Here is a 22,485-nt window from a genome sequence, read left to right as displayed (position 1 = left end):
TCTGTGCTATTGTAGCAACAATGGTGGGTGTGTCTAAGCTTAGTAGCTCAGTTGTAGCTTAACAAGAGTATAAAAAATTATAATAGGAAGGTCTGAAGGCATTTGCAGATAAATTCGTGACTGACTGTCATGATCAGTGAGAATTCGTGCTTAGCTTTGAGCACAAGAGAAAGTTGGACGCTTGATTTAATTTGAGATTTTTTTCCCATATTTTAATACGTTTACCACTAATTTCTCATGACTTTTGAATGAAAACGTGGTTTAGGCATGTCTGAATGAATGTCAGTTATAGTAATTATTTCATGATATTTTTGTGTGACACGCCCTTTCTCGTTTGACTCTAAGTTTAGAGAGATCATTTGTAATATGATTCAGTATGCAATTTGTTATTCTAATAAATAATGGTCTCATATTTTGGCTATCTGAAAATGTGTTAAAATTTAGAAAAACTCTCAAAATAGATACCAACTTGGTTTTCCTAAAGTAAAACATTAGTCCACCATATAGGTATTGATGAAGATTCGTCATTAGAAATTCCCATTTTCTATAGACGCCGTAGAATGGATGAAAGAGCCCACATCCGGGCCGAAATCTGCCCGACAATCTAGAGATTCTAGACAAACCAAGATGGAATGCCTAATAAATTTTTAATGACTATATACTTCATAAACTGCTTTCCCATCAATGACCGATCAAAAGAATAGTTTTATTTTTCTAGCTTTTTTTTTTAATAATAATTTTGAGATGTTAGAATATCAACAGTTTCCTCCAAGAAGGAACTCTTACCGGGCAAGTAGGCCTAAACCGGTAGACACCTCTTCAGCATTCCTTTATCTTATTCTAGTAGATTAAAGATTTACCTCCTGATCAACAATCTCCCACTGCTCCCTTGCCTCTTTTATACACCAATACAATATACTCAACAAAAGTAATTCGATCTAACCTTACGCACGAGGTCATTTAACGTTTTCTTGTAGGCCATGTACTAATACCCTTTGTTTTCCAATCATACCACCAATCGATCTGCGTTTTAGGTCTCCATATCCCCGCTTTAGTACATCGGGTATCTTTCCTATGCTACCCGTTTATTACATATCGCCCGATCCGCCATTAGGCCATCATAACTTAACCCAGGAAAGGAAGTATATCAGCGGGAGGTCTAGGAAATGTATAACTTTAATTTTAGTAATATTGTCCCCAAAGACTTGCAGAAAATCTACAGGTACTACTTCATTTAGCACTAAGAACAACTGAAAGGGAAGACATTTTGGGGATACATAGTAATGGTCAAGAAATATTCATCGTGCAAACATGGATCAAGGTGTTATGAGGTAGCCTCAGCACGAATGAATTCACACATTCAGAGACACACGAATCTCACGTTTAGTGCTTGGTGGGACATGTTACCGAAAGGTATTATGGGCTTTGAAAGAACAATATGATTGATAAAATAATTAAGAACTGTTATGTAATCTTTCCGTTAAAGCCATTTTCTTAAAATTGCTGTTTTGTGCGCCATCTATTAACTATCCTTCATCTCTCTCATACCAGTATCTGGTAACACTGTAAGCAGTTCTGAGCGGTTACTTTGTGTTAACGAGATCGTCAAACGTTGTGGTAACGTTTTCGTCGATTTCATAATCTTATCGACAATCAACGAACTTTTCACGCATCTATGGTAATTGTGAACTTCTTTGGAACATTTTGACACAGGTATTTGCGAATATAAAGTTGAACAAAGCTAAATATCATAAGGTTTATCAGTGGTGTTTTACTGGTCCTGCAGCCGCGGTGCCATTCAACAGCAGTATTGCCATATTTTTTGAAAACTCAAACGTTTCGAGTTGACAAATTGCTGTAGTTAATGGTTAGAGAAATGATTAATAAATAATACTTTAATTTCTAGTTATTCTGGAGTTTGCTGTAGGAAGTGAACGAGTGCTGGCTATTTTGGCTTTTTTCCTTTATGACTATTGGGGACTGGGAATAATATTTGCGTATCGATCGACAGAAATGCGAACGGTATTTCACTAAGTACATTGTTTACTTTTAGGTAATTGGTGGTGAGTTACAGTGAATTGTTTGCAATCGCTCTTGGCATTTATTCTGCTTTGGTTGTATGACGTAAACATTAGCTGGTTCTTTTAATCAATTAAGCACAAGGAGGTTAAATTGAGGGACGTAATTAGAGTAGCCATTTCCACATAACCAAAGATGGATTTTTTTTTTTAGATTCTAAAATAACTTTTCCTAAATTAAATGTTTATTGAGTTTATGTATATGAAAAGCTTGCAGATTTGCAAAACTTATTTTCGAAGTTGTTATTCATAAAATATATTGTAGAGAAGGCTAGTTTTTGAATGCCCTTTATACTGTATGTTACATGCATAGTCTACAAGATGCATGTAGTCTTACAGTATATGATTATGAAAAAACTAAGCAAAAAATATTTTCAATTTCACTGCTAATGAAACAACATACCATATTCCAACCAACTTATTAATTTCGCAAACAAAAGGAAGTAGCCTATTCACTATACACAGCCATTATGGTACTCTTTTTTTTTTTTTTTTCAAACTCCAAGAGTTTTCTGTTAGCTAGAATCAGGATCTTTTGTACGTCTGGTCACTTTTCTGAAAAGTTATTACAGATCTGTAGTTGTCCCCTGACTGATTCCACTTGTAGATGGTTTCTCTCGTTTCTCCAAGCCGAAGTAATCATTGAAAAGACTAGCTCTGTGTGCTCATTCAGCTTTATTGAATAGAGACGACATAGGCGCTCACCTTCTGATCTGTATAATACACCTCAGATTTGCTAAACAACTTGAGAATATATCAATATCTTGAATTATACAGGTCTTAACTGCTTCACAAAATTCTTCAAAATGTGTGGCATTTGTTAGGCTCAAGTTTGACACATTGTTTGAAAGCAATATCCAATAAGTCGTTTTGATAGAATGGAATACTTCCTTTCACTGCTTTTATTTCGAAAACACAAGCAAAATATTCATAGATATGTAGGAGTGCACCACTCTCTCTGTTATCTCCTCGATAGCTGACTATCGATTACCAATATACCTCTCAAGTGTCTTTGTTCAACATTTTGAAAAATGCTGATGCATCATATCTCATGGAATATTCCCCGATGGAAACTTCCTATAGGTTCCAATACTATTTGGATACTGATTATCTCTATTCCCTAACTAAACTCGTGTCCCGCACAATATTTAGAATAACAATATATGAGAAATTATACAGGAACATACTTAATAAAATTAGGTATATATACACACTCACACTATATACAGTATATATATGTATATATATATATATATATATATATATATATATATATATATATATATATATTTATTTATTTATTACAGTATATATATGTATATATATGTATATATATACATATATATATATATATATATATATATATATATATATATATATATATTACAGTATATATATGTATATATATGTATATATATACATATATATATACTGTATATATATATATATATATATATATATATATATATATATATATATATATATATATATATATGTGTGTGTGTGTGTGTGTGTGTGTATGCATGATTTTATGTTTACTGTATATATATATATATATATATATATATATATATATATATATATATATATATATATATATATATATATATATATATATATATATATACATTGGATATTTTTGTTTTATGTTCAAACTATTTTTGTACTATAAGTAGTTTTTCGCACCCGAATCCCGTGTGCAAAGACAGCTTCAGAACATTATTCAAATCGTTTAACCGATTGTAGCAATAGCTTACTAGAAACATAATAAATCATCATCAATACACAATAAATTTTATTTAGAACGATAACAGCATACATGGCTGATGGCTACAAATCTGAAAAGGCTATTTCAGTAACATGTTACATATTGAGAAGATCCTTAAAGATGATAAATCTTACCACGTTACTGCCCTTTAATCATAAATTTTGGAATTTTTATAATAAAGTTTTTTTCTTTCTTTAGCGTGAAGGGATTGAGGTATAAAGGATGTATCCTACTTTCTCGAGTGCAGCAGGTTTTCAAGTTTATGCTGATATCCAGTACATTATTGTCGTTTGCATAATTCCGTTGCAGGCCATGTTTTTAAAGCTGGGTGTGTAAAGGTATATGTATATATATATATATATATATATATATATATATATATATATATATATATATATATATATATATATATATATATATATATATCATTTGTGTGTTTCCTCCCGTGATAATCATCGTTGATTTTGTTTCGCATTATTCGTTGAACTTTGATGGATAAAAGTGAATATTTTTTTAAATGAAATTTGCAAAAGTTTGCCTGTGCCAAAGTCTTAATCAACATTAGAATTGGAGAGAGAGAGAGAGAGAGAGAGAGAGAGAGAGAGAGAGAGAGAGAGAGAGAGAGAGAGAGAGAGAGAGAGAGAGAGAGAGAGAGAGAGAGAGAGAGAGCATTATCTATCAAATAAAAGATTTAAAAAAGTAAGTTAGTGGCCGAAACGTTATGTAGGACTAACTTCTATTTTAGTATTTGAATTTCATGAGTCCTTTTATAAGTTTTAAGTTCCGTTACTTAGATTTCTCTGATAGGAACGAATTTATTGCTGTACGTTAAGCGCTCCTTACACCGCCTTTTTATTGTATTTTTATTTTTATTTTTTTTTAGATTTTTACGTATGATCATCTTTTCTCATTCACTTATAGATAACTAATTCAAGATTAAAATAGTAAAGGAGCAAACCAGCTGAACGATGATCCTAAAATGTATCTAATTTAGGTAAATAAATTCTGAAATTTTGCTTAATATTTAGACTGAGTCAGTTTTGAACACTGATTTGGATGTAATACAAATGACAGGCAATGAGAAATACAAGAATTCTATATGACTCGACTTTTTCTCATGTTGAGGTCACACCTTAAAGGATCATATTGAATGACCTAAGAAAAATATAGTTCACACTTACTAATTTTTTTTCTAAAATGTATTTTTTCCTGGGTTAAATATTTTTTTCTTACTGTTGGACCCGTTATTTCACGAACGCAACGTGTACAGTATTTTTTAACAGTGTTCAATACTGAAAATCTTACTTTTATTTTCAAATGGCCCTTATCTTTTCTGATGTTCATGATTGCAAGTTTTTTTTTTTTTTAATTCTTGAACATTTACAGAACACTTTCCACTAGAGCTACTTATGAATGATAAAAAAAAAAAACAGTTTTTGGCTATTGGTTGGATTACATCATCCTATAGCATTTCACATTTTGACCTTTCTCTGAAGAAACAGATCCAAATAAAACTAAACCTTGCATAGATGATCCTTATAAGTGTTGTTCAAACGAGTTAATTTCATCACCGACAGATTACAAAATATTTCCTCTTTTTAATAACTTTAAAGCCCAGAATAAAACTTATAAGAACTACATTGTAGATTCTGCCTTTGGCTTATTTCGATGCACGATTAAATATAAAATTGAGCATTGCTACATAAATTATTGGCAGTTCTCTCTCTCTCTCTCTCTCTCTCTCTCTCTCTCTCTCTCTCTCTCTCTCTCTCTCTCTCTCTCTCTCCGTATATTACAATCATGGTTATAATATGCTCGGAGCACCTAGGGATAATAAAATAATCTTTAGAATTGATTGTTACCGGTATATTTTGTCCTGTCAATCTATGGGTTGACATGGAATTAATTACAAAAGAAATGAAACCTGCAATTTCCCACGATTTATCGTCCCAAGGAACGTACAATAAGTACAGAAAAATGAACACATCTTGCCAGTCATGATTGATTTGCCCCATGTACCTGAAATCCTCCTTCACACTGTGAGATTTAATTGTAGAAGTCCTGCAGAGCAAGGAGCACTGAATGTCACACCACTTGTAGGAACTGCAGAGGTGCTTCATGCACTGAAACATCTAATGTTTGTGGCACTGGTGAATCATAACTTGAATGCTCAAGAGGCATTTTATTATATTTATATTAGTGGTTGTGGCATGAATGATACTTTCAGAAATTTAAAAAATAAGAAACAAGAACCTTTGATTTTCAAAACAAATGTAAATGCCTATATTAAAGAGGATAAAGGATGGGCAGAGGTAACATCTGTAAAGTTTTATCTTTGTAAATAAACAAAATGGGAACAATAGTAAGAAAAGTTTTTTTTTTTTTTTAAGTAATAATTTTTCACTATTAGTCACCAAGATATTTATAAAGGTAAAATTACAGTGCTCATTATCGTAGAGTACAGTGAGTATGCAAATTGAACAGGAGTTTCGAAGGGGTTGTAAGGCTTAGAGTGTCTATAAATTTATTGTTTCCAGACATGTATTCACAATTGCTTTACAACCAAAAATAATTATTTTGCAATTAGTCTCACGTTGATCCCTATTTTTAGGTAGTTTGACTGGTCTAATTGTACAACCATATGAATCGTTATCAGTCAATCGGCTCTCAACTACTGAAATTACGAGTCAAAAAACGTTTACATTCATTTGTCTTCTATATTTTTGTGATGATTGTTTTTAATTCTCCATAAAATGGAATTAAGATAATGATAAAGTTGCTTGCTACCAATTTAAATCTATGAATTTGTAAATACGATATGGAAATTTAGATTTCCAGAAGTTGCGAAACAGAGAGTTCAAGAGCTTTACATTAAATGAGATTGCATTCTCAGCTGTGTTTGGTTGTGTTTAACCGCAAGCTTTGGTGGCAAAAGACCTGCTAACACTGTTTACGCAGCACCGTTAGGCCTTCTAAGGTCCTTACACCACAATTTTACAAAAAGATTTCCCGCTAATACCAGGAATACGTATTACATATGACTGTTTGGATGGGAAAACTGAGATGAGTTATTTCTTAGATATATATATATATATTTATGATTTTGCTCCGAATAAAGGATTTTTTTTTTGTATGGATAAGTTACTGATAAAAAGCACCAGCCGACTTTTTTTTTTTTTTTTTTTTTTTTTTTTTTTTTTTTTTTACCAGCATTCGAAAGCACTTGTATTCCAAAAGAGTTGTCAAGAAAATAACATGAAATGTATTTTGCCTTTTATAAATGGTTCAACTTAACTGGAAGTTATACCCGAAATACCTTCAACTATGAAAATCTAAGAAAAAAAATGACTTCAGTAACAATTTTAAGAGCAATTAAGGATAACTTCTTACAGCGTTTCCTGTCGACTCTACAGTAATAATACTGATTAAAACAATGAAGGTAGAGATATGTATCTGACAGTTTCACAGCAGCATGTACTTAGATAATGATGTAGAATTTGTATATCATATACCACTGTTAAATACCAGAATAAAGACAGGAAAGGTGAGATGTAGGATTAGTTATGTCTTTAGCAAGGATGAGACCATAGTTTCTGAAACCACTTTCGACCTTATTAGTTTGATACTTATTTTGCAGGTAGGAATTTTTATTTTTGAAAGAGCTCACCACCGGTGTATTTAACTTTTTACAAGTCATTGGCCAAAGAATTGTTGGTGACTGTTGGGTCATGATATCAGAATTTACCGCAGTGGTATAACGGGAAATCGGGGGACTAAAGGTAACATTTTTTTTATATATAGGTAACCAATTTCTTTATAATGAATGATATGCTAGTCATTTATAAATCACGAGAAAAAAACAGTGAAATGTGTTTACAGTAGGTTTGTAGGCTATTTGATTTACGTAGGTAATGTATATTTAATTACTTTATTTTGTGGCTGATAACATTTTACATATTTATCAACTGTTACAATATTCTTTCTGAGTGGGGATGTCTTAACGTGGTGGAAGGGTATGCCTATTATTATAATAAGCAAAGCTGTACTAATCAAGGCCACCCATACTGGGTTGGTTTACTGGGAGCGTTGAGACGAAAATCTCTCACCATCACCAGTCCGAACTGGCCAGCGTGTTGGTGAAAAGTGGCCAAACCCCAGACATGAAATGACGTTAGGCCTTTGTCCTGCAGTGGATTAGAAAGGGCTGCATTTGATGTTGTTGTTGTTGTTATTGTTGTTGTTGTTGTTGTGTATTATCCTTTCAATGCCTTTGTTTGGAGAATCATTCAGAAAATGCCATTTGGAGAATTTCTTAATGGTAAACGTTCCGCGATAATTATCATTACATTCTATTGAGCTTTTGAGGGACCTTTTTTTGCTTCATAGGTTATTGAACGGTGGTAGTTTTGCAATGAAACGTGATTTCCAATGACATTCTCATTACGCATTATGCTTATCAACACCTGACAACATATTACGAAAAGAAAAAGTATCCTTTCTCTTCATCGTTGTCATGATGGTGAAGCAATGAAAATCAGATTATTATTATTATTATTATTATTATTATTATTATTATTATTATTATTATTATTAACTAAGCTGTAACCCTATTTTGAAAAGCAAGATACTATAAGGGTGAGGGCTCCAGCAAGGAAAAATAGCCCAGTGATGAAAGGAAATAAATGATGTTATACTGTGTAGCACTAGGGGAGAGGTAATAGAAGAGAAACTGGAGGAGTGGAGAAGAGAAATGGAAAATAGAGGATTGAAGATCAGCAGGAAATAGACAGTATTTGAGGTTGAAAAATGGCGAGAATGGGGAAGTTAGTTTACAAGGAGAGAGATTGAAAAGAGTTGAAAAATTCAAGTATTTAGGATCAACAGTTGCAAAGGATGGTGATCTGGGGGCAGAAATAAACCACAGAATACAAGCAGGATGAAATAATTGGAAAAAAGTGCGTGGAGTATTATGCGACAGGAAAATAAGGGTTAAGTTGAAAGGTAAAGTACACAGGACAGTTGTGAGACCGGCAATGATGTATGGAGCGGAGACGTGGGCAATAAAGAAGACAAAAGAGAAGAAGCTGGATGTGGCAGAGATGAGAATGTTGAGATGGATGTGAGGGGTGACAAGAAGAGATAAGATACGGAATAAGGCAATTAGGGGTACCACAGGAGTTAGAGAACTATCAGATAAGATCCAAGAAAGTAGACTGAGGTGGTATGGTCATGTCATGAGAAGAGATGAACAGTATATTGGGAGGAGAGTGATGGAAATGGAGGTACAGGGATTGAGAAGGAGAGAGAGACCAAAGCGAAGGTGGGTGGACTGTATCAAGGATGACCTTCGATCAAAGGGATTAACCGGTGATGAGGTGTGGGACAGAGGTAGATAGAGAATGCTGGCCAGAAACATCGACCCTGCATAGAAGTTGGAAAAGATGCAGAGAAAGAAGATGAAAGGAATAAACAGTATAAGATATCTTAGGATCAGTAACAATGTTTAAATAGATCTGTCATAAATAAACGACGAAAAGAGCCTTATTTCATCCTGTTCAAAATTAAAACATTCGCTGCAAGTTTGAACTTCTGAACAATGGATAGCCACCATTAGAGTGTAGTTAAACCGAGCGAATGTGCATAAATCCGTTATTTGTGCAAGATTTAAGTGGAAGCTCCTCGAGTGGGTTCTTGGTTGCAGTTGCAAGGAATCAGCAATGCATACATCATGCGCCGTGGACCATTTTAGATTATCCTTTTGGTTCCATGTAATCATCAGAGGCTGAGGTTGTATTTTTAAGGGGTTAGGATCGTCCTTTAACCTTAGATTGGGGGTTATCTGAAAAGGATTTTAGTATTTTTTTTGTTTTGTTTATGTGATTAGCTTAGTTTATCTTAGCAAGTCAATTTTAATATATAAATTTTGTTCTGTTCGTTCTAGTATTAGATTTATTATTTTCTTTTTATCATTATGGTTGAAGTAATACGGAATATTTTTTTCTCTCTCTCTCTCTCTCTCTCTCTCTCTCTCTCTCTCTCTCTCTCTCTCTCTCTCTCTCTCTCTCTACATATATATATATATATATATATATATATATATATATATATATATATATATATATATATATATATATATATATGTGTATATATATATATATATATATATATATATATATATATATATATATATGTGTATATATATATATATATATATATATATATATATATAATATATATATATATATATATATATATATATATATATATATATATATATCCTATGCATTCAGATCTTCCTGGACAGTTCCATCCTGTTCGTAATACTAGGTATGCAGTTAATTCTAATAGTCAGTCCTTCTCCATCATGGGGCTCAATACTACACAGTATTCTAGAAGTTTTATTCCAGCCGTGACCAAGATGTGGAATGATCTTCCTAATCGGATAGTTGAATCAGTAGACCTCAAAAGTTCAAACCCGCAGAAAACGTTTTTAGGTTGAATAGGCTTACATAAGTCCTTTCATAGTTTATATATCAAATATCTGTTTTAATGTTGTTAATGTCTTTAAAATATTTCATTTTAATATTCATTACTTCTTATATCGTTTATTTTTTTCCTTATTTCCTTTCCTCACTGGGATATTTTTCCCTGTTGGAGCCCTTGGGCTTATAGCATCTTGCTTTTCCAATTTATGGTTGTAGCTTAGCTAGTAATGATAATAATTATAATATATATATATATATATATATATATATATATATATATATATATATATATATATATATATATATATATATATATATATATATATATATATATAAATTCATTCTATCTTCCTTCTCTTCCTCTTGTTTTTTACAAGTTTTTAAGTTTTAATGTTGTTGCTGTTCATGAAATAGTTTATTTTGATTGTTCATTACTTCTCTTGTAGTTTATTTCCTTAATTCCTTTCCTCACTAAATTACCACCCCCCTCCTTTCCTCCCTGGGCTATTTTTCCCTGCTAGAGCCCTTGGACCTATACCATCCTGCTTTTCCAATCAGGTTTATAATTTATCCTGTAATATATATATATATATATATATATATATATATATATATATATATATATATATATATATATATTTATATATGTGTGTGTTTGTATGTGTGAATATATGCGTGGTGGATTGTGGACCTGAAAACCCTACATCCCACCTTTAGAAGGTGCAATCAGCCAATGTGGGTATGTGGCCGAGCGATTCAGCATTTAGCACATTTGATGAGACGTGGGTTGCTCCTGGCCAACCATTCACCAGTTTACACTTCTGCAAATGGATACCAACATCTGGTAGGGTCAAGAAATTGGATGTAGAGATAGCAATGTCACCCCTAAAGAGTTGCATTATGTATATATGCCTTTACTGTTAAGTTTTGATTTCAAATAAGTTTTCCAGAAATACAATATTATGGATATAAAGGCTTGAGGTTAGGTAATACCATCCATTTATCAGCAGTACCCTGTTGACTGTTAAGCTGCTTAACCTTAATGATAAGGTTTCATTAATATCTCTACCCTATTCTTGGTAGATTTATTGAAGACGTCTGTTTTTCATTCTGACTTTTTTTTGTTAGTGTAGCGTTCTTCATGGCTGCTGTGATTAATTCTCTCGCAGTGAACCTGAAAAAGCATAAACAATTGAATGCAAACAATTGAGCATCAAATTATAATTTGTTCTAAGGATTGTATCCTATTACTCCGGTTGAACTAATATAACTATAATCTTTATGAGGTTGTCTTGATAGAATCTAAAACTGAAATAGGCCTCAAAAAGCAATATCATTTATATATAGTTATATAATCAAGGTCATACTCGTATGGATGCTATGATAGTGGAGCTTTGCTGTAACAAAAGTCATATGTATCTTGCGATGACCATTAGAATGGTCACTGCCCAATTTGACTACTGAATAGTGGATGAACACCTTTCACAACTATCATCATGATCATTCCATCCTACGTCTGTTGACGCAAAGGGCCTCGGTTAGATTTCGCCAGTTGTCTCTATCTTGAGCTTTTAAATCAATACTTCTCCCTTCATCATTTCCTACTTCGCGCTTCATAGTCCTCAGCCATGTAGGCCTAGGTCTTCCAACTCTTCAAGTGCCTTGTGGAGCCAAACTGAACGTTTGGCGAACTAATCTCTCTTGGGGAGTGCGAAGAGTATGCTCAAACCATCTCCATCTACCCCTCACCATGATCTCATCTACATTTGGCACTCGAGTAATCTTTCTTATAGTTTCATTTCTAATCCTGTCCTCCCATTTATCTCCCAATATTCTTTTGAAGATTTTGTTCTCAAATCTACTAAATCTGTTGGATATTGTATCATTAATATACCACGACTCATGTCCATACAGTAACAGCGGTCTCACTAAACTGATATATAGCCTGATTTTTATATGCAATATCAGGCTATTTAATTTCCAAAATTTAATTAACCTAGCTATTGCTTGATTTGCCTTTTTCTATCTTTCATTAAACTCAAATTCTAAAGATCCTGTATTAGAGGTCATAGTTCCTAAAAAAGTATAAATGATTTATCTCGTTAATCCTTTCTCCTTCCAATGATATTTCATCTTCCATTGCATATTCCATTCTCATCATCTCTGTCTTTCTTCTATTCATCTTGCGACCAACCTCATGTGAGTTTTCATGCATTCTGGTAAGCAAACTTTGCAAGTACTTTGGTATTCTGCTAATAAGGACAGCGTCATCAGCATACTCTAGGTCAGCTAATTTTCTGTTACCAATCCAGTCCAATCCTTCTCCATCATCCCCAACTGTTCTATGCATCGCAAAATTCCCTGAGAAGGATAAACGGCATGGGTGACAACACATTCCCTTTGAGTACTCTACTGTTCACTGTAAATTGGTTTGATAGAACTCCACTAACATTAACTTTGCATTTGCTATGCTCATGAACAGACTTAATCTGATTTACTTATTTAAGAGGAACTCCATAATAACGCAGGACTCCACAAATTTGGCCGGTGCTTACTATCATAGGCTTTTTCATAGTCTACAAATGCCATCACAAATGGATATCTATATTCTACACATTGCTGTACCACATCCCCTTAAAAGGAAAATTTGGTCAGTACAACTTCTACCTTTTCTAAATCCTGCCTGTCTCTCGGCTTTTCATCAATCTTTTTCTTCAGTCCCTACAATAAGCATACTAGGCCTATATATTTTCATGACAACTGACGGAAGTGTGATGGCTCTGTAATTATTGCAGTCAGTGAGGTTTCCTTTTCTTTGGTCATTTTCACCAACACCCCCAGCTGCCATTCATCAGGTTTTGCTTCTTCAAGCCACATTCTATAAAATAATCTTGTAAGTTATTCTGGGAGTCACTTCATTTTCAGCCAATAGCATCTCAGCAGTTATTCCAACGTATCCAGGGGCTTTCCATCTCTTGAGTTTTTTAATGATAGCTTCGACTCCAAACACATTTAATTCAATCATGGGCACATCATGGTCTTCCTCAGCATCAGGTATATCAATCAAATTATTCCCTTCATATCTCCTATTCATGACCTCACTAAAGTGTTCCATCCATCGTAGCCTTTATCATTCTGTTGTTATAACAGACCCATCTCTCTTTTTTATGGGTACATTTTATTAATAATTCTGTGAGTAATTCTTACACCCTAAGCACTCCCTGAATTCTTAGCTTTGTCAGCCTCATCTGCTTTCCTGTCTAAGTATTATCTGCTTTTATTTCAGTACTGGAATACTTAGCATGCTCTACCTTATAATTTTCATTACTTCCTCGAAAACGTTCAACAGTCAATTTTTGTCTTTATCTCCATTTTATAGTATCTCAAGTATCATTGGATATCCATGGCTTTTTCCTTGCAACTGAATTTCCCAAAACTTGACTACCAACAGACTGATATATGTTCTTAATATCACATCATTCTTCATTAATTGTGGGCTCTCCGTATCTTAAAGTTTTTAAGACTGCAACTCTATTTCTACTTGCAATAGCAAAGGTTTCTTTGTACTCATCTTCTAGAAGCTTAGTTGTATCAAACAAGGTATTCTATCTACATTTCTGTTGGGTGTTTTCAGTTTAAATTTTAGTGTGGCAATGAGGAACTGGTGATCACTACCAATATCTGCACCTCTATAGCTTCTTACATTTCGCATCGGTGTCAATGGCCTTCGATGTCAGGATGCCAGAAAACCTAAAATCAATCAATCAATCTTACATTTCTCAGAGTCCTACTTCTCTCTTTATTAATGGCTATGTGATGTATTTGATTTTTGTAATTGTCACATGGTGAAGTCCTTATATATTTGTGGACGACCTTGTGCTGGAAGAGAGTACGTCCATTAACAAGATTGTTTGTTGAACAAGACCCATAACATTCTCTATACCGTGATTATTCCTTCCAAATTTAGCATTGAAGTCTCCAATCACAATTTTCATATCTCTCTCTGGGATCTCATATATTACACTGTGCAGATCTTCATAGTATCCATCTCTCCTTTCTTCACAACAATGTCCACTTCATACACATACACAGGTTTATCGGAAGCTTCGTGAAACTGTCATTCACCTCTTATCATGCACGAACTTTTCCCGTACTTTTATTGTCTGCGAATCTGCCTTGTATAAGCTTGCCTTTCCTTCTCCCTTTATTGTTTCCACATGACCAAATAATATCAAACCATCATGATTCTACCTTCCACTTGTGTTAAACTTTTTATTACTCATTGCTCACCAAGTCAGTCCTTCCACCACTTATACTACGCAATTTCTATCCATAAACTAACATAAACTTAAATGGAAATCTTTCAAACGCTTTGATTCTTGAATTCGTATGTATCTACCTGCAAAATTTATGAAAAAAAAATAAGAGAAAAATTGATCAAGAGAATATCGTGACCTGTATCTAGATGCATAAGGACTCACAGAAGACCAGGTTATTGGTTTTGCCTTAACTTGAATTACCAGGCCATCCCAGAGAGATGGGAAGGGGAGGGGGGTGGGGGGTTATTGCGTGTTTCAAAGAGCATTACCGTAATTTCTTTATTCATATTGCACTTTATTTAGATGCCCTTGTTTGCCAATCAGTACACATTTATACTTTCTTATTTGATTTTATATTTTTTTTTATGTTCGCATTCTAATATGTGATAGTTTTTTTTTTTGTATATTTAAGACTTACAGGGTCTTTGATGCGATGATATTGATTATGATGATGCTAATGTGGTATCCAATGTATGAGAAACAAAATCTTTCGTTATCTCAGTTTACAATGGATTTATTGTTTTGCCGTGTTTACACATGACTAGATACATATTATTTAGTTCCCAAAAGAAATCAAAGATAATATTAACGGAAAGCAACGGTTGGAATTGTCCTTTGTATGTCACGTCTGGAACATTAACTATGTGTCTTTAGTACATACTAGAAGCGTTCTTTAGGGCTTCACGTCTTAAATACCGCTACTAATGAAACAGCCTTGGGCGGTCTCTTTGCCTCTATAATACCGGAAGTGTGCGCTGTGCACTCTTCCATGCGTAACGGATGAGTCATTAGGTAAGGCGTGTTGTTTCGGAGCCTGGGAAAGGCTGAGTGGAAAGGAAGTTGTATGTGAGAGAGAGAGAGAGAGAGAGAGAGAGAGAGAGAGAGAGAGAGAGAGAGAGAGAGAGAGAGAGAGAGAATTCCATTATCAGTGTGATTATACGTTAGAAATGATAGTTGAAGTTCATAAATGGTAATGTCTGTTGTATCATGAAACCTTCTCTAACAGACCTGTCATCTGAAAGGTTTGAATTTAATGGTTTCGTTGAATATTTCCTCGCTAATTGTCTGGTAGTTCGCCGTTAGTAATTGAAAACAGGAAAGAAACGTTTCACGGCATGTTAAGACTGTGACATAACGAACAATGTCAACTATTGTCATTTGCTGGTTATTTATTAATTTGATTGTCCAAATATCAGATTTTTTTTAATATTTGAAAGATTAATAGTTTAAGATAAGTTTTACCTTGTTAAAGATGAAAACAACATAGAGGTAGTAGGTTGGCCAGGGCACCAGCTACCCGTTGAGATACTACTGCTGGGTACGGTTCATTTTCCCTTTGCTTACACACACACACACACATACACACACACACACACACCGAATAATCTGGCCTATTCTTTACGTATTCTCCTCTGTCCTCATACACCTGACAACACTAAGATTAACAAACAATTCTTCTTCACCCATGGGGTTACTGCACTGTAATTATTCAGTGGCCAATTTCCTCTTGGTAAGGGTAGAAGAGACTCTTTAGCTGTGGTAAGCAGCTCTTCTAGGAGGACACTCCAAAATAAAACCATTGTTCTCTAGTCTATGGTAATGCCATAATCTCTGTACCTTGGTCTACTAGTGTCTTCTGTTAGAGTTCTTTTGCTTAAGGGTACACTCAGGCACTTTATTCTATCTTATTTCTCTTCCTCTTGTTTTGTTAAAGTTTTTATAGTTTGTAGAGGAGATATTTATTTTAATGTTGATACTCTTCTTAAAATATTTTAGTTTTCCTTGTTTTTTTTCCTCACTGGGCTATTTTTCCTGTTGGAGCCCCTGGGATTACAGCATTCTGCTTTTCCAACTAGGGTTGTAGCTTGGGAAGTGATAATAATAATAATAATAATAATTAAGAAACAGAAGTCTATAAACATAGCATTATATATATATATATATATATATATATATATATATATATATATATATATATATATATATATATATATATATGTATATATATATATACATATATATATATATATATATATATATATATATATATATATATATATATACTGTATGTATATATATTTTATATATATATATATATATATACTGTATGTATATATATTATATATATATATATATATATATATATATATATATATATATATATATATATATACTCTATGTATATATTATATATATATATATATATATATATATATATATATATATATATATATATATATATATATATATATATATATGTAGATTAAACTCCCTGGTAATAATGTAGCTTTGGAAGGTTTGAGTGTATTGACTTTTTTGGGGAAACAATGTCCGCAATATTGGCAACATATATTGTGATAGATATCTTTTAGTTGACCATAAGATCACTTGCACTGAAATAGCACATCCTAATTACTTGGATTTACCGATTTGTTATACAAGCTCAGTTTGAAACACCCTTGTTGACTTTTGCTCTGTCCTTTTGCTGGGGCGTAGCTAGAGATTTGGGTCCCCTGTAGCTGTGTTAAGGAGTCTCCCCTCTCCCTTGCCCTGGTGAGAGACAAGCCAAGCCCGATTAGCCTTAGAGAAAGGGGCACCAATAAGAATAAGTCCCTATTTAGGTGCAGTTTTATACTTTTAAAGGTGTTATCAAGGTTGGGTTTATAAATACTTCGAAAATAAAATGGTATTTTTAGATGTATATTTATATATTTATATTTTCTGGCCTTGTTTTGGAGGTTCCCCTCTTGGAGGCAGGAAGGGCATTTTCAAAAATCTCCCCATCCCCCCTTCGCTACGCCACTGTCCGTTTCGCACTACAGTACTCCGAAACAATAAACTTCTCTGAATTTTAAATTCATTGTACCTAACCCATCCTAAAACTGGGGGAGGGGGAGTCATTGATTTGTCTCTATTCCTAGCTACATTGATGTGCTTAATAAAGGAAACTAACAACTAGGATGACAGCAAACATGGTATGGACGATGATAATTATAGTTCTCGAAGACCCTATATGTAATCCGAATTTTCAGGATTCTGGAAATATTTTTCCATCAATCCATTGAAAAGGAAATATAATAACATGCAGTGCAATGAAATATTATTCATTAATATAAGAAGAAATAATTATCGTTAATACTGCTTTCATAGGCATAAAAGCCTTGGATTAATTGTAAAGTCATTAACTACTAAGAAAGGCATTAAATCCATAACCTATCTAGTATATAGTACACAAGAAATACAGAAAGTCTTCGATATTAGGAACAACTGTAAAATATTATGACCATGGGTGTACAGTATATAAGAGCTGATATGTTTGGATGTTAGGCTATGCATTACAAGAGTAAAAGGTGTAGACCTTAAATGTTGTTCCTTAGCTGAGGATAATTTAACTGATCTTTATAAAGAATGCTAGGTTATATATTGTAGCTCATATCATTATTGTGATGTTTGAAAATATATTTTTTTATTTTTTTAACAGGAAAGGTGAACACATTTTTTTAAGCGAAATATTATTAATATTATTATAATTATTATTATTATTATTATTAGCTAAGCTACAACCCTAGTTGGAAAAGCGAGAGGCTATATGCAAAAGGCCTTTAACTGGGAAAAATAGCCCAGTGAGGAAAGGAAATAAACGATATGAGAAATAATGAACAATTAAAATAAGATATTTTAAAAACAGTATCAACATCAAAACAGGTATTTCATATATAAACTATAAAAAGACTGTTCAACATTAATAGATTTGTTGCAAATTTGATCTTTTGAAGTCTTACCGATTCAACTACCCGATTAGAAAGATTATTCCACAGCTTAGTCACAGCTGGAATAAAACTTCTAAAATACTGTATAGTATTGAACCTCATGGTGGAAAAGGCCTGACTATTACAATTACTGCATGCCTAGTATTACGAACAGGGTGGTACTGTCCGGGAAGATCTGAATGTAACGGGTGGTCAAAATTAGAACAAATCTTATGCAACATGTATAACGAACTAATTAAACGACGGTGCCAGAGATTAATATCTAGACCAGGAATAAGAAATTTGGTAGACCGTAAGTTTCTGTCCACCAAATTAAGATGAGAATCAGCAGCTAAAGACCAGACGGGGACAATTCTTGAAACAAGGTAAAATGAAAGAATGAAAACGCTTCTTCAAAATATATTGATCCCCGAAAGTCTTAAAATACTTTCCCATTAAGCCAATTTTTTTGTGCAATTGAAGAAGATACGGACCTAATGTTTTTCTCAAAAGTAATTTTGATGTCGAGAATTTTGAGTCATGGAAAGTTTAAGAAACATTATCAATGCTGAGATCTGGATGTTGAGGAGCCACTGGCCGTGACTTACAATCATATTTTTAGTTTTGTTAGGATTCAACTTCATGCCCTATATTTTTTACCATTCAAAAAGGCTCCAACAGGGAAAATAACCCAATGTGGAAACGAAGCAGATAGAATAGTGTACCTGAGTTGTACCCTCAAGCAAGAGAACTTTAACCCAGAACAGTGAAAGACTATGGTACAGAGGCTATATGGTATTAACCAAGAGACTCATAGTTTTTATTTTACAGTGTTGCCTATATTTAATTTTTAACTAGCAGTGATCCTAGAAGTTAGGACGACATTCACATTTTAATTAATCAATCAACATAACACTGCCTGGTCAATAATCATTATTATTAAAACTTTCTTTTGAAAGTACTTGAGTAAATTCTGCAAAACTTTTGAGTTTCTAGATCTGATACTGATTCTCTCATATAATCAACTCACAATGTATTTTTCTGTGCTAGATTTCGTGTCAAGATAGAACTCAACAAAGTTGTAATGAGGATAGACTTTCGTTTAATAGCTGAAATTAGTTGTAGATGATAGAGATTTTTACACAGTAGAAGATCATGAGTTTATTACAGGAGAATTCTGCGTCAGGTGTGAACATATGCTTCCAAGATATGTGTCTTATTTATGATTGAACAAAATGATTCATGTTGATGAAAGTTGAATGCGAGTATACATACTTTATATAGTTAGCAATTTATAAATAGACTTGCCTGGATTAGGAGGCCTCTTACTAGCTCTTAAGATTTGTTCCCCAAAGGTAGAAAGAAAGAAAGAAGAAAAAGGCAAGTTTTTCATAAGAAATTGAATTTGGTATATATTTAGTCTTATCTCCGAGCAGTATCTGGAGTAAGCTTGCTTCTTTTGGTCAGAGACCAGGTTTACTTGAAAAAATAAGCTTGTAATTATGATTAAAATGTACTGCCCTCTTAAATCATTCTGTCGCTGCATGTTGCCTTCATTCTCATTACCTGGCTCCATGTATGAAGTATCCTGTTCATCCTTCATTTTATGAAAGATTAACTGCTTATTCACATCGAAACATTTTTTTCCCTAGTTCAAATCTCTGTGACTCAAGGTTCCATGCTTCTTTTAGAGTTTTTATACCTTCTTTGAGTATATAATTATGTAGACCGGCGAAATATTTCTTTATGAAGGTTGTTTGTGGCAATGCTTGTTTAAGATATAGATGATCATGGTCTCATTTCACTTGAGATCTAATACAAGACTTCTCTCTAACTTAAAACTTATTACTTTTTTATTTTACTAAATGTGTCTAGGCTTCTCTTTATTTAGATGACAGCACAGGGTTTTTGTCTTTCATTTTCCTTCATATCCGAAGGCAGTGATGAAAGGCAACGGTCATTGATATAAGTGAAAATAGTTTATTTGTGCTGAAGGGTTCGTCATGCAGCTGTGGTTAGAAAACTCACATATAATGCATTGCTGTTGGTTTCAATGGAACGTTGAATTGCAATATGGTAATGATCATTTTAAACTTGATAGTGAACCCTTTGCTATTGAAATGTAAAAATATTAGTATAATTATAGGAGCATAAATTTGTAATTACGTCTACCCAGTTATACCGATTTAGGTTCATGTTTTATAGGTCCATGGGTCGCACCCAGCTTACTGCCACCCAGTTCACCCAACTGTAAACAGGTACTAGCATCTGCTAAGGCTAGGGAAAAGTGCGTGGGGCAGAAAACTTGTTCTTGAAGACTTCCTGGAAGACTTTGCTCTTCTGAAATAAATTCCCGGAAAGGGGAAGAAGTGTCTGGTGAAAATCAAATTAATTGATAAATAGATAAATACATGAGTGCAGTTAAAACCACAAATATTAACACGAGAATTTTCTTAGAATAAAATAAAACAAATTCTAAAGTAAAATTCATAATATCTTTCATATATAATCACTCATAATGACGAAGTCTGTAGGCGGAAAAGGGAATCTAGCGAGGAGAGGAGTGAGTGGGTGGGTTGGGGGTCATGTCAGTTTTTGTATAATTATCTTATTTTGAACAACAACAGAATGTTGGATATGAGGCTTTTTGTCCTGGTATTAAATAATGAATCTTATGTTCTTTTCTTTTTATTTTTCAGGTAAGGCTCCAGTTTCTGCTCTTCGAATAATTGCTTGCTTTGAAGGTATGTGGTCATCATTTATGTAAAATCCAATGTAAGTAGCGAACATGATATTAAGTTTGTTTGTGAGTTCTCGCTGTCTTACGTTAGTAACTGCAATAAATGAAATAGATTATTTTTATGGTTTATTGTAAGTTTGGCCTGTTATTGCATAAGGGAACCGGCTGAAGCTCTTGTGATTTGCCGCAATCAAAATTTCGTCTATAGGTATAATTCGATAAAACTACGGTACATTTCCTTAACTGAATATAACTGAACCATCTTATGTTTGTCCAAATAATAAAATAGATAAGAATCAAGTACGAAATATTTAAAAGATGTGTTCTTATTGAGAAAATTTTCATTGGTAAACTGCAGCGAAATTCACGACTGTTTTGACATATAAGTTAAAACAAAATACTGATGACATACATCTCATTGTTATTCTTGGTTCGATAGCTATATGAAAAACAAATTTGGCTAAATGAAAGGATGTTGACTTGATTATTGTTAATTAAAATTCTCCATGAAACTAAACATAATGAGTAATTATGGTAACATGCAAGTGACATAAATCATGTTGGGGTGGAGGATATATTATATTACAGTAATTTTGACGCTCGTATGACACTTATTTTGGTTAGCGATGCCGTTCAGTTGCCATTTTGTTTATAGCTTCCCGTCATGGCTGGAAACAACGAAGATGCTCGTTACTGGAGGATGTACATTTTAATTCTTTCTATCAAGCAAATGTGTGTGTTTTTTTTTTTATTTATTGTGATATACAATTTAGTCTTGTTTGTTTTCTTAATTTAGCTGGTCATGGTCAAAGTCGTTACAAATAGTATCTATTTTTTGCAATCATTCGTATTATATCCTGCAAACCTCATGATAGTTCGTTTTACTTGGTCGGTGTTTTGAGTTGCTTTGGGCTACACCTATTTTGTTCCAAAAAGTCATTCATTGCACGTACTTTACAATGGTGAAAACTTTTTGTTTTTTCTCCAATTATTATTGATGTTATCTTCAAGTAGGATGTTGTAATGATACCTTCAGCTGCCTTAATCCCCTGATTTTGTTTATTATACATTTTTGTCAAAATGTTTAGTATTTAAAAAAAATATATTTGTTTATTTAGATACGAAAATTAATCCATTTAAAAAAAATATCTTGATTTTCCATTGGTGAGCATTCTATTTATACTGAAGCAAAGTTATTTTCTTACTTTTTGTTTCGCGATAAGATTATTGATCCTAATAACTTATGTACTGTATATTGATGGCAACAGGAGCTTTTAAATCCAGTATTATTATTGAATATGATTTACGAAAGTTAGATAAAGCACAATTTTTTTTCATTTTTTTTT

At 33.1% G+C, this 22,485-nt stretch overlaps 1 protein-coding gene across 3 annotated transcripts in view; it reads left to right on the top strand.

Moving 5' to 3' along the window:
* Dis3l2 (Dis3 like 3'-5' exoribonuclease 2) overlaps positions 1-22,485 on the top strand; it is a 374,186-nt gene that overhangs the window by 50,592 nt on the left and 301,109 nt on the right. Inside the window, exon 1 of one of the 3 annotated variants that reach the window (XM_068363724.1) lies at positions 1,698-1,713. The exons of the other annotated variants lie outside the window; for them this stretch is intronic. The gene's annotated coding sequence lies outside the window, so the exon portion shown is untranslated. Of the gene's footprint in view, positions 1-1,697; positions 1,714-22,485 lie in introns of those variants that run through there. 3 annotated transcript variants of the gene reach the window in all.

The sequence above is a fragment of the Palaemon carinicauda genome, chromosome 40 (genome assembly GCF_036898095.1).
Source record: "Palaemon carinicauda isolate YSFRI2023 chromosome 40, ASM3689809v2, whole genome shotgun sequence".
NCBI lineage: Eukaryota > Metazoa > Arthropoda > Malacostraca > Decapoda > Palaemonidae > Palaemon > Palaemon carinicauda.
Note: the sequence above shows the minus strand (reverse complement) of the source record. Positions and strands in the feature narration are given on the sequence as shown.